Source organism: Ceratotherium simum, chromosome 8 (assembly GCF_057802395.1).
Source record: "Ceratotherium simum simum isolate JZ-2026a chromosome 8, ASM5780239v1, whole genome shotgun sequence".
Lineage (NCBI taxonomy): Eukaryota > Metazoa > Chordata > Mammalia > Perissodactyla > Rhinocerotidae > Ceratotherium > Ceratotherium simum.
In genome coordinates this window covers 72,352,968-72,366,184 of record NC_141907.1, presented here as the reverse complement: position 1 = coordinate 72,366,184, position 13,217 = coordinate 72,352,968, and the positions used below count along the sequence as shown (strand labels likewise).

The window sequence follows — 13,217 nt, the reverse complement described above, 5'->3', positions numbered from 1 at the left end:
TGATAAATCAGCCCTTTTCGTGAATCTGCACAATCACTTTCCAGCTTTTCCACACGATCAGTGTATTGCAGAGAAGTATTTATTATAGGAGTGTGAAGAATACGTTTAAATTGTTCACAGTATCACTTTCATTCAAAAAGTTTTCTTCCCCCACGCCACGCCCACCGTTAGATTCAGTTCCTGATCTTATTGGCCCTGGGCCGCACGCCCCTAATTTCTCAGAAACTCGTACAATAGAGACTGGCTACTTGCTCTCCGGGTGTGCAAAGCGTGTGACCGAAAAATTTCTAGGTGTCGCGTCCCCCGGTGCTTAGGGGCGCGGGCCACCAGCAGTGACCAAATCCTTCCAGGCCAGACAAGGTATTGATCAGCCCGTAGCGTCCCGTGATTCCCAGAGCTCATCGCCGCAGTCCATTTCGTACAAGCGGTGGAGGCGGGAGTTTTGGGTTTGTCCCTGCGTGCTCTGGAATAGTCGTCTCCCTGAGCCGGGCTCTGCGGGAGGGTGGTGGCCGGATCCAGTGCCCCGCTCGGTCCCCGCGCAACACGCGCGCGCGCTCCGCCCGGGCGCCGGGCGCTTAGAGCAGCGGGGCAGGCGGCGCCACGCCTTCCGCCCGCCCGCGGGCACCGACCCCGAGGGAGCCCGGGCGCTGGGGAGGGGCCGCCGTCCTGCGCTCTCCCCGCCCGCAGCTCGAGTCGTGGGAGTGAAGCCCGCGTGGGCACTGCCGGCACCCTCCGCCCCTGACCGTGACGCGGGGCCGGCGCCTTCCCGGGCTGGCCGCCCCGCGCTCCCCGCGGGCGCTGTGGGTGGGTTGTTGCACTGCCGGCACCCTCCGCCCCTGACCGTGACCCGGGGCCGGCGCCTTCCCGGGCTGGCCGCCCCGTGCTCCCCGCGGGCGCTGTGGGTGGGTTGTTGCCCGCCGGGCTGTGGGCAGGGGTCGGGGAAGATCGCCCCGGGCCGGGCTTCGTCCTGCGCGCGGGCTGTGTCCTGAGTCCTGCGTCCTTGCTGGCCGAGTCCCAGCGCGCCGGAGGGGAGAGGGAGTCCTGGACGGTCCCCCAGAGACTGGGGAGACGCAGGACGGAGGCAGCCTGGAAAGCAGGCAGGAAGGTTTTGGAAGAGCTCTTCGCATGAGAAAGCACGGTACAGATGCTTGATGTCATCGTTAAGTGGGAGGTGCTTCCTTAAGGTCTGTTTGCAAGGTCCGGCTGACTCATCTCAGCGTTTTTATAAAAGCTTGTTAGTGCTCTGCCTCTCAGCACACGGAGCCTGAGATCGGAGCCCGTGGCTAAACGGAACCGCTCTCAAGCTGAGTATGTAAATAGTGAAAGCCATTTGGGATGTGGGTGGCTTGAAAGGTGGGTGGGTTTTGCGCGTACATTTGGTAGTAAATAGAAAACTCTTCAATTGAGATAACTAGGTTTTTTATTTAGTCTCTCCCAGTTTCATTTGTCGGTGAGTATGAAATACAAACTGAAAATTCAGACTGGTTTTCCAGAAAACGATGTGTTGGTGCAACTGATTCTGTGTCTGGTAGTGTGTTGAGGGCTGGTGGGTAAGACTCTTGCCTTTCTCCAAATATATGAAACTAAATAGAGGTGGTATTGGATGGATAAAAACTTATTGAGCATGGAAGTTACTACAAGGTGGGGGAGAAATTTGTTAGTATTAGTACTTTTAAAGGGATTAACCAATATATTCTATGTCTTTTTCTTATTCCCAGGACATAAAGTTTGTCCACAACTTTGGATAGTTTGCCACAGAGTTATTGAGCTCCCTTTCGTAATTTTTCTGTGGGTAGTTGACTTGTTTGTTTGTTTTTTGAGAAAGATTAGCCCTGAGCTAACATCTGTTGCCAATCCTCCTCTTTTTTTTTTTTTTTTTTTGTTGAGGATGATTGGCCCTGGGCTAACATCCATGCCCATCTTCCTCTACTCCCTCTGCTTTATATGTGGGACACCTGCCACAGCATGGCTTGATAAGCCGTGCGTATGTCTGCACCCAGGATCTGAACCTGGGAACCCCAGGCCGCCAAAGTGGAGCGCGTGAACTGAACCACTATGCCACTGGGCTGGCCCCTGGATAGTTGACTTTTAATGATTTTTTTTTTTTTTTTGTCAGGAGATCAGCCCTGGGCTAGCATCTGCCAATCCTCCTCTTTTTTTGCTGAGGAAGACTGGCCCTGGGCTAACATCCGTGCCTATCTTCCTCTACTTTATATGGGATGCCGCCACAGCATGGCTTGACAAGTAGTGCGTCGGTGCGGGCCCGGGATCCGAACCGGCGAACCCCAGGCCGCCGCAGCAGAGTGCACGCACTTAACCGCTTGTGCCACTGGGCCGGCCCCAACTTTTAATGATTAACTTAAAAAATTAACCAGCTTATTACAATACTGATTAGAAATAATACTGGAAAAGTTAGAACAGTACAGAAAAATATAAGACAAGAAAAATTAGATTGCAAATCTAGCAAACAGTTAAAAACAGTATACCTGTAATGTTGCCTAGCTTTATTTTCTTGCCTAATAGTAGAAATGTAAAGCTCATTCCTCTTTCAGAGAAAAAATAGATTCATAGTAACAAACTAGTCATCTTTGTTCCAGACCCTGGGCTTTCAGCAAGGCCCCCTTAGGAAACACATTCTTCTGCATCAAGATAGTATTAAAATACACATACAGCCAAATGTATTTCTGCATTCGTTTTTGTTAAGCATCCATGAAGCATTTGAGGTGAGTGTAAGTATTACAAATAGAAAATAAAATACAACTGAGAGTGGGGTCACTATGGGGGAGCACATTTAGAATGGATGTGGACAGTTTAAGGACCCCATGCAAATTAAGTTGCATCCTGGAGGCCATAATAAAAAGAGACCAATCAGTCATGCAATTTAATGACTATAAAGGGGGAAACATGCCAGTTCCTGAGAGAAGCCTTTCCTGGCATTTTCTTCTGGAGGAAATGTCTTGTGTCACAGGATGGGAGGAGACTGAAGAATGGCAGTGGGAGAGCATCCTGTGTGCCCATCCCATAATACATGCAGTAGTGTGTTTTCTAGGACTGCTTGCTGTGGTTGTAATTTTCCTTACCCTAAGTGTTAGGGGAAACACTTGTTGGATGCTAAGACCCTGTGGTCACATGTGCTGCTGTTTGATGACCTGGGGCTTATTCAGGATAAATCTAGATTTTACAGAGGGGATAAGTGGACCTCATGTTCTTTGCATACTCTTGTTTCTCTCTCTCAAGATTTTTTTTTTTTTTTGTGAGGAAGATCAGCCCTGAGCTAACATCCATGCTAATCCTCTTCTTTTTGCTGAGGAAGACCTGCTCTGAGCTAACATCTATTGCCAATCCTCCCCCACCCCCCCAACAAGCCGCAGTAGATAGTTGTATGTCATAGCTGCACATCCTTTTAGTTGCTGTATGTGGGACGCGGCCTCAGCATGGCCGGAGAAGGGGTGCGTCGGTGGGCGCCTGGGATCCGAACCGGGCTGCCAGTAGTGGAGCGCGCACACTTAACCGCTAAGCCACGAGCTGGCCCTCAAGATGTTTTGATAGAAGTTTGGCAGCAGTTGAATGTTCTATCAAGTGAGAAGGTTATTCTGTGTTGCTTACTGGGATTATAGGTGAGGGTTGAGATCTTTTAGTGAAAATTAAAGAACCTGAATAGCATCCTCTCTATAGGACCTAGGATATATAGGATATGTAGGTCTACAGAAAGCTAAAGTTTATTCTTTAAAAATCACACCAGGATGTGAATCAATAATTGATAAAATGTCTAGATGATTTTGGCCTCGTTTTTTTTCCCCAACCACAGCCTTATGAGATATAATTCACGTATCATACAATTCACCTATTTAAGTGCACAATTTGTACAGCCATCACATTTTCATCATTCTTCTCCCTAAAACCCACTCATTAGCCAGCACTCCCCCTTGTCTTGCTAGTCCCCTCCCCCATTGTTTTTTGAAGCAAATATTCTCCCTCACTAGGAGACTGTTAGAAAGTAGATATCTAATTTTTGAGTCACATAAATTATTTATGGAGATAAATAAAATATTCAGAGAATCATAGCATTGAAAGTTAGAAGTGTACCTGATTGTTTAAACTGGAGGTGGGTGGGTGTGGGTAGGGGCAAATTGCCGCTCCGCTCCTGATTTCAGTGAAGAAGTTTTGTTTGCGGCAACAGGAGTGGAATAAAATCTTAGCAAGGTCAGGAACCCCGTTGAAGCAGGTTTCTTGCACTTTGCTGGTCACTAGCCTAATCTCTTTGGGCTTTCAACTGAAAAGACCTTGTTACTCTTTAGAACGGGCTGGCTGGAAGTTAGTCCTTAGGCCCAGGTAGCATTATGTAGTTCTCTGTCATTTCACCTGCTTTAAGTTCTTCACGTTATCCAGAAGGGTAAAAATGGAAGTCTCTAGAAAGCAGCAAGCCCTCTGATCTCCCTCTGAAACCCCTGGAGGTGAGTGTCTTACAAGGAAAGAGGCAAGACTGCCTGAGTGGTACTCGTACTTCGGATCCTTTCACACAGGAGGTCCCCCCGCCGCCCCAACTTCTGCTTCCTGCCCTGTACAGCCTGACCCTGATCTCACTCTCACCGCGAGGTGGGGGAGAAGGGATAGAAGTTAGAGGGGACAGTAGAACACTTAGAAAGGAAGAAGGGTAAGACGTTCATTTTACCATTTTACTGCTTTTCCTCGACTCGCATGTTAGTTTGGAATGCCTTAGGATAAGTAGGTCCTCAGAACAATAAAAGGAAGTGGCCATTGATGGGGGGTTGGGTTGGTTCAGTGTTTACTGGCTCCAGGTGTTTTTTATATCCATTCTCCTTTTATGCTGGCACTAAGCCTTCCGGGGAGGTATTTTTGTCCCATATTTATAGAGGAGGAGGCTGAGAGTTCACGAGGTCACTCACAGCTGAGACGCAAAGTCCATATTGCACTCTGTGAAAGTTCACTGTGCCTTTCTTTCTTTCTTTTTTTTCATCTAGCCTGGTAATTTGTTTCATATTTTTCTTACACGTACATAGAGCAGCTCATTGTAAAGGCATGCAGGGATGAGAAAAGAGTGTATGAGTTGATAGGGAGCAGGGAGGCCCAGACCTAACTTGGGTCTAAGACCACTGTGTCATTCCTTCATTTTCCAGCTTTGATGAACTCATTTCATCTCACTGCATCACAGTTTCTTCAGGGGATGGGAGAACATATAAGTTTGGATGGAAGGATCTGTATTTTCTTTAAGGAGCCCAGAAGTGAAGTATGGATCAGTTGAAAGTGCCAGAATAGCAGTACAGAGTGTCAAGTGTGCTGAGAACACTTAGTTTCTTATCTGACCCATCACTGGGAATGCCGAAGGCTTTACTATTATTAATAAATACTGTTCAAGCTATTTTATTACATAAGCCTTCAGTCAGTGGTGTCGTCAGCCAGTAAAAGTCTAAAGACCTAGGATCTGGTCCTGGCATGTCAATAACTAGCTCATAGCCTCTACTGTAAAATGGGAATAACTCAAATGAGACCACACAACTTAGTGTTGTTTGGAAACTGTAAAACACTCTCTATATCTGTCTCTCTATAGAAACAATATATTAAAGATATTATAATTTCAATATGCAATCAATATAAAATTATTAATGAGATATTTTACCTTCTTTTTTTCATACTAAGTCTTCAAATCTAGTGTGTATCCTGCATGCACAGCACATTTCAATTTGGACTATTCATTTCAAGTGTTCAATAGCCATATGTGGCTAGTGGCTGTTGTATTGTGTAGCACAGGTCTAGGGGTGTTAGTTAATACACTGACAGAAGTTAGTTTCAATGATGCTATTTTTATCCTGAAGATAATGTATTTGTAGATGTGCTTGTTGCTTTTAATAACTAATAACTTCTTTTTAATATCTAACTGTTCTTAATAAATACAGAAGGAATACAACTGCAGGAAATGCAAGAATCTAGGAAATAATATTTGTCCATTATTTTGGAACATAACTACTGTGGGCAAAGAAATCTAGAGACCTGAGTCTTGTTTCTGCAAACCTGCCATCTGACTGATTTATAATCTTTCTGATCCATTTCTCCTGTTTCATAACATGGGGACACTGTTATGTCTTTTCAGTGTACCTCAAATAAAACGTATGTACTTCAGAAACCATAAAGCACTAGGCTAATTTAGTTAAAGATCAGTCGTCCCTAGGTCTAATAGTAGTATTGTTATCATGCCAAACCACTCACCTACTTCCATCTCGAATCTCAGCTAGGAGCAGAATTGATTTGACATGTGCAGTGTTGATTTATGCCCCAATATCACTAGCAACCCAGGGCCGGCCGACTCACTCCAGGTGCTACAGTATAGATCTATCTTGCTACTTAGCTGTTCCCTGGAGTTACAAACCACTCCTTGTGTTCTGATTTCATACATAGATAGATATCTCCTCTCTCCCGCAGGGACATGTGTTCTGTCTTGCCTCATAGATATGCCACCTCAACCCAGAGATAAATTCAAGTGGTTCGAATTTTTCAAGAAGAAGCAATTTGCTATCCTCCTCTCCCTCCATAATTTCCACCTAAACACGGAAGAAGTGCAAATTGCTTCTGGAGAACAGTTTACGAATATGTAAGCTTTCTGCTCTGACTTCCCTCTCAGTATGATAGAGTTAGCCCCTAAAGCTTGGTTTTTAGGAGGATCTCACAACTCTCATATCATTTGAATCGCAACTAATCATAAGTATGCCAGAGTAACAAGAAAAAGATGTCTTATTCTTTACAAAACAATGCTTTTCAGAATACAAATAGCTGTGTTGTATAGATTTTGATGAGGAATTTTTCAAGAACAAAAATGGCATTTTAAGTCTAACATTACGTTTCCATTATAAACATTGAAGAATATTAGTTATTTTATTATTTCTTTTGAAATAACTTTTAGACTTACTGAAAAGTTGCAAAAAAAATGGTACAGAGAATTCCCATAACGCCTTGCATGACTATGGTAACAATTGTCCAAACTAGTAAATTAACATTGGTACAATACTATAATACTATTAACTGAACTATAGACTTAATTTGGATTTCACCAGCTTTTTCTGTTTCTATCCTTTTTCTGTTCAGGATCCAGTCTAGGATCTCACCTTGCATTTGATTGTGGTATATCCTTAGTTTCCTCCAATCTGTGACAATTCCTCAACGTTCTGTTTTTTCATGACCTTGACTCTTGTCAAGAGTACTGCTCAGTTATTTTGTAGAATGTCCCTCAATTAGTACTTGATGTTTTCTCGTGATTAGATTGAGATTATGCATTTTGGGAAAAAATACCAGACGTAATCCCAGTGCATCGTATCAGGGGTACATGATGTCTTATTACTAATGTTAATATTGGTCAAGGTGCTGTTTGCCAGGTCCCCAATGGAAAGTTAGCCTTTTTCCCTTTGTAGTTAGTAGATATCTTGGGAGAGAAACTTGGACCATGCAGATGTCCTGTTTCTCCTTACACTTTATCTATGCAAATATCCTGTTTCTCCTTAAACTTTTATTCACTAATTTTAGCATCCATTGGTGGAATTTATTATTCATTGTACTATGTTGTTCTAATGGTGATTTAAAATTTTTTTCTCATTCCACGTTGATTAATTAGAATTCTTCTGTAAAGAAGAGCTGTCTCTTTTCCCCCACATTTATTCATTCAACTATTTGTATCAGTACTGACTCATGGATATTTATTTTATTATATGGTTATAATCCAATGCTGGATTTTTGCTGCTCAAAGTTGGCCTGTGTACCCTATTGACATGCTGTCATCCTACCATCTCCCCCACTTCCCCACCATCTTGGGGCAAAGCATTTGCTTTTGCTAGGTAAAGCATTTCCTTACTTTCTGGTATCACGGAATGCTCCAGGCTCGTTTTGCATTTTCCATGCTCCAGCCCTGGAATCAACCATTTCTCCAAGGCTTTCTGGTTCCTTTTTTTGGAGAACATTATTGGAAACCAAGATCTGGGCTCTAAGTGTGTTGTTGGAGTTACTTTGGACTTTTTTAAGTTTAGTAGATTTGTGACCTACCAAGCTCATCTTTACAAAGATGACTAATGCCTTACATTTCAAACACTATAGAGGACCTCATTGTAGTTGCCAGTTTGTGTTCAGTCTCTTAAGGGAAATAAACGAAATTGGCAGGGAACTTTCAAAAGTTCCTGGTTTTTCTCGAATGATGACCCGTAAGTTGCTTAAAAAACAAACAGAATGAACACATGAATTTTTATTTATTAGATTCTGATAAGAAAGCAGGATTTTTTTTACCGTAGCTGTTACCGCCCAAGGGGGGTCTTTTGCTCACCGCAAGACATGCCAATAGTCAAGAGGCAAGGTGGTAGGAGAAAAAAGACTTTTTTATTACAGCTTGCTAGCAAGAGGGAAGATGGCCGACTAATGTCCGAAAAAAAAAACCATCTCAAAGAACAAAGATCTCAGGCCAGTTATATAGGAGGCTGGTCTCCAGTGGGGTGCAGACATCTGGTCTTAGTTCCTGATAGTCTTTGGTTTTACCGGATATGCATCAGAGACTGGAGCAATGCCCTATACCCTGATCTTTCAGTTGTTCTTGATGATGGCTATCAGCGTAGACTCTCTGTTCAGGGGTCATCACATTCCTAAGGAACTCAAGAGAACAAAGTTGTCAATTTACAGCAGCTGGGAGGCGCCATAAAATTCACAGAAAATGTCTGGGCTAGTTAGCCAGAGGTCATTCAAAGTTACAGTAGGGTTTCTTTTTTACAATGTGGCTCCCCTTATGTCAACCTTGTGTTGAGCTGGTATCATAGTAGCTTAATTAAACTGTATCCCGACTAATGGCTGGATATATATAAAGGAGAGATATGCATAGGTCGTATCTTTGAGATGTGCAAAATGTCTTCAAACAAATTATGTGAGGTCCCCCCCCCCCCCCCCCCCCCCCCCCCCCCCGCATCTTGGGGCAAATCTTTGAGGCTGTTTCCTCATTCTGAAAAGAAGGGCTTTAGGCAAGATCTTTGTTTCTCATGCCTTTTTGTGAGCTCAGAGGACCCTTTAATATCCGGAAAATTTGGATACTCCCTCTCTATTTTAGTTATAATTTTAATGTCTGTTGATTGAATTCACAGTGATAAAAAGATTCAGTTAAATTTCAAATCCGTATTTGTGTTAGTCATTAGCAATGACACATAGTACTTCATATGTAATGAGACATTATTTGGCCTGCAATGGTGCCTGTAATCATGGATTAGAGGGTCTCTTGCAATAAGTATGGGCCCCTCTACGATTTTGTGAAGTGTGGGCACACACAACACACACACTTTTGTATCTCTGTATACTGGGCCATGGCGTACAATGTATTTCTTACTGTAGGTCCCAGAATTTTGAGAATTAGTACTACAATCCAGCTCTGATTGTTCATAGTTCTTCGTGCCTGATTGTGATTATGATTATTGAATTAGAAACAGAAAGTACAGGGATAGTAACGTTAATGTAACAGACAAGTATTAGACTCTGGGGAAGAAGGACTGGGTTTAGATCCAGTGCTGTGTACTTCGGGTAAGTTCTAACTCAAAGACAGCTGGATTTTTGCCTGTTCCTCTTGTTTTCACCTTGGGGCCTCAGGATTCCAAAATATTGTAATCAGCCCTCTCCCTCTGCTCATCTTCCAGCTGTGCATTGTGGTGGACAGTGCCAAGGGAGAGGAGGAGGAGGGTGGTGACTCCCCGTCCCCCAGCATCACCCTCCCTACCCGCTCCAGCCGGTCCCCAACCATCTTCCTCAAAAACTCCTTTTATATAAAGTCATAGGAGCATCTCTGTCAGTTTCCTCTTACATGCAAATAAGGTTTTCTTCAGTTCCCTTGGGCCTGAAGCTGGATCATTATTATTTAGATTTGCTCTTGTTTTTGCCTGATTGGGCAGGCTCGGGGGAGGTGGGGAAATGGGATTGTTTTAGACCAGGTCTAACTGGGGGAATCATAAAACCTTGCTGTGGGAATAAAGTGCCTTCTGCCTGCTGGAGTCCTGGGCCTTCCCCGTCCTCCTAGCCCGTACCTTCTTGTGGACCAAGAAGGGCGCTGCAGACAGGGTGTACTCCTGGCATCTAAGGTGTGTATTTGAACACACTCTTCCTTAGAAACCAGGTACTGTTTCTGTAGTTTCTGAGTGCTTGTCTTGTGTCTGGTGGTTGTATTTTGGGCAGAGCACACAGAGCTGTCATAGGCTGTGGGGTTGGGATGCAGGACAATGTCCCCATCTTGGCTCTTGGTCTCCCTGCTCTGCCCCTTCCGCTAGTTCCCCCCGCCCCCCCCAAGTCAGAATGATCCTTTTAAACATAGTTAGATCTTGTCATTCCTCCACTCAGAACTTTTTGATGCTTTCCAGTCTCATTTGAAGTCAAAGCCAAAGTCCTTGCAGTGGTCTGTGGAGGCACCACGTGCGCTGTAACCTCTGCCTTGGCATCCCGTACTCTTTCCCTTCCTCCCTCTGCTTCAGCCCAGCCCCTCTGGCCTCCTCACTGTTCCTGAACCAGCTCGTGGACTTGCATTGCGCCTCCAGAGAGCCAGCCTCAGGCCTCTGCTCAGAGGCCTCACTGGAAAGGCCTTCTCTGACCACCTTTCCTCTTTTGCTTTTTTTTCCTCCATAGCACTGTTGACTCTGACTTTTTTCATACATAACCTCATTGACGGCAGGGCTGTTTGTATGTTTTTGTTTTGTTCACGCCTGTATCCCCGGTGCCTGTCACATAATAGAAGTCTAGTAAATATTTGTCGAATGAACTTTACAGATGAAAACAGGCTTGGAGAGGCTAAGCAGTTCCCCCAGGGTTACTCCAGGGTTACTGGCTGGTATGTTTAAGGGCAGGAGGAACTCGAAGCCCATACATTCCACGATGGGGGTCAGGCATTTTATGGTCAGCCTTAGATATGGAACATCTCACTTTCCTCTGGGAAATGGCTGACAGCTGCAGATGAGATTAAGAAACTTTGGAGTGTAACACACATGTAAATTGCACTTGGTCCTAATCATTTTTATTCACAATTTGACTAAATATTTTCTAGCATAAAGTTTTGGTTTTCTGTCATAGATTAAAGCAAATTTGGGCAAAATTCTTGCAAATTTTGTGGGAATGTAAAAGGAAAAAAGAATAGCCATATGGAGTATTTATGTGCACTTGTGTCTATTTGAAGAGAAGATTAAGATTAAATTGAAAAAGGGACAGAAAAACAGATCTGTGGTTGTCAGGGGCTGGGGTGGGAGGAGGGAATTTCTTTGGGGTGGTGACAATGTTCTATATCCTGAATGTGGTGGTTATATGACTATACATTTTCAAAGGTCCAAAAACTATACTTCTAGTGGGTGAATTTTACTGTTTACAATACCGTTTACTGTTGACATGTTTCCAATGAACGTGACAAAAAACAAAGATTAGGCTGAACTGTGAGTAGGTGGGCATTATATGGAAAGGAATGTTATGCCTTCCAAAACATACTTTTTTTCTTTCTTTTTGGAATCTATACCTTTTTTCCCTAAGTCGTTCACTTTCTATAGATCCCTTGCTGGCATTACCGAGCATCTCCTCAGTGCTGGAAGGATGGGGATGTACAGGGTGAGTGAGCAGAGGGACCTACAGAGTTTCCAGGGTCACGTCTTAGCTCTCAGCCTGCACATGTCACCCTATACTGGCCTCTGCTTCCCTCTCCTGCCTCATTTTCTTACTGCCCCCTCCCAAAAGCTAAACTCGAAATTTTAAATGTAGTTTGGTAATCCTACCAGATTCTAACTTCCCTAGATGGCTCCTCTAAATGTGATGGTTAGTGAGTTACTCTTGCTGGTGCTTATATCCTTTTTTTTTTTAATAATTTTATTTATTTATTTTTTCCCCCAAAACCCCAGTAGATAGTTGTATGTCACAGCTGCACATCTTTCTGGTTGCTGTATGTGGGACGTGGCCTCAGCATGGCCCGAGAAGCGGTGCGTCGGTGCGCGCCCGGGATCCGAACCCGGAACCCCGGGCCGCCAGCAGCGGAGCGCGGGCACTTAACCGCTAAGCCACACGCTGGCCCATGTGCTTATAATATCTTAAGTTACTCTAAGCTACTCTGCAATGGGTGTGGCATATTGTAGTTTAGTCTTTCGTTCTGTAGGAATAATTGAGAACAGGGTGTGAGGAGCTCCCAAGGATACAAAAATAGAGGACATTAGGTCCCTGCTTTTACAATAGCAGGTGCAGGCAAATTTTCAGCTTTCAAATGCAAATGTGGCTTGCAGAAATGGCAGAAATGCAGTCAAGTCTAAAGGAGATAACTTTAAAAGTATTATTGTTTTACTTATAATATGGGGAATGGCTGAGGGCAAAGAGCACGAGAGGAAGGTTCCCACACTATGGGCCAGGGCCAGGACATTTTAATGCTAATTTGTTTGGAGAGCTGTAATCCAAATACTGGCCATACATTGCTAGAGATCTTTGTGACTTTTATAGGAAAGCCCTGGAAGGTGTTTGGAAGGGTTATAGTTTATTTAAATTGATTATTCTTTTTCTTTCATTGGTCTACCTTTGGTATTTGAAATTCTGAAGAAAATAGTATGAAGCTCACTATGAAAATGTTATGAAATTTGTGTTATGGTCAAAAATGTTTTGGTAAAATGTGAATTGTTTGGAAATCAGATTTAATTCTTTAAGGGTTTACCTCATTTGTTTTGCTTGAGGAAAGTGATTGAATTCGATTTAGCAAGTGTTCAGAAGACAGTTCTAAAAAAACTGAAGCATTGTCTTTTTCAGCCACACTTGATCATTTTATAGATTTATTTGTTACTCTCAACCTGAAATATATAGCACTATCCTGTTTTTGAGATAAATATAGTACTACAGTTCTGTGCTCTTTTGAAACGCAGGAAAGAATTTATTTGATACAGGATATGGCAAGTATATGTATCTTTCATGGGGTTATAAAATTGGTTATTTATAAAGCAACGCATGAATGAGAAAATATATTTTGAAAAAGTCAACAGTCTAGACCTGCATTGTCCAATATGGTAACCATTAACTACGTGTGACTATTTAAATTTAAGTGAATTGAAATTAAATACCGTATACAAATTCCCTAGCTGTATCTCAAGGGCTGGGTAGTAGCCACATGTGTCTAGTGGACAGCACCGTTTTCTTTTCCCCTGCATATTGCTGCAGACCGTGGAAAGAAGCATAGGTACTCTTCATTCTGA

The 13,217-nt window shown here is 43.5% G+C and overlaps 1 protein-coding gene across 8 annotated transcripts in view; it reads left to right on the top strand.

The window, feature by feature from the left end:
- The first annotated feature begins 246 nt into the window (after positions 1 to 246).
- The window catches only part of ABCG2 (ATP binding cassette subfamily G member 2 (JR blood group)), a 68,060-nt gene continuing 55,089 nt past the window's right edge, over positions 247 to 13,217 (top strand). For 4 of the 8 annotated variants that reach the window (XR_015552948.1, XM_087434569.1, XM_087434567.1 and 1 more), the window contains exon 1: positions 9,976 to 10,103. The gene's annotated coding sequence lies outside the window, so the exon portion shown is untranslated. Of the gene's footprint in view, positions 361 to 1,211; positions 1,309 to 9,975; positions 10,139 to 13,217 lie in introns of those variants that run through there. The other 4 variants (XM_087434570.1, XM_004430944.3, XM_014787878.2 and 1 more) reach the window with 4 other exon arrangements.